We start from the raw sequence: 444 nt of genomic DNA, 5'->3' as shown, positions 1-444 counted from the left end.
GAGTTTTGAGGGTGCTGCTCTTAAAGCTCAAGTGCTGCATGTTCGGGTGCTGCCAGTGGGCTCAGCTCTCGAGAGCAAACACAGCGTTGGAGTGAGCGGAGCCTGAGTTGTGCCGGGTGCCGCTTCGCCCGGCAGAGCAGGAGCCCCTGCTGGCCCCGAGCAGTGGTGCCTGCCTCAGTTTCCCTCTTTCCCCACATGCAGGGTTGCTCCTCTTCCGCAGCCTGCGGCCAGCGCGGAGGTGCTGTTGGAGCCGTTTGATGGAGCCGTGTCCTGAGCTCTTCTCTCACGGGATCCCGATGGAAAAGATGTGGGGATGCCTGTAACCTGGGTCGCCCTTCCCCGCCGCTGGCTGTGCGGGCACACCGAGGGTTGTGCTGCTGGGGGAGGAGGGAGCTGTAGCTAGTAGGAACCTCTTCAAATATTTGTCACCGGAGAAGTTGCGTT

This window comes from Apaloderma vittatum, unplaced genomic scaffold (assembly GCF_000703405.1).
Source record: "Apaloderma vittatum isolate BGI_N311 unplaced genomic scaffold, ASM70340v1 scaffold27300, whole genome shotgun sequence".
Lineage (NCBI taxonomy): Eukaryota > Metazoa > Chordata > Aves > Trogoniformes > Trogonidae > Apaloderma > Apaloderma vittatum.
The sequence above is the reverse complement of the archived record's forward strand: the minus strand, read 5'-3'. Positions refer to the sequence as shown.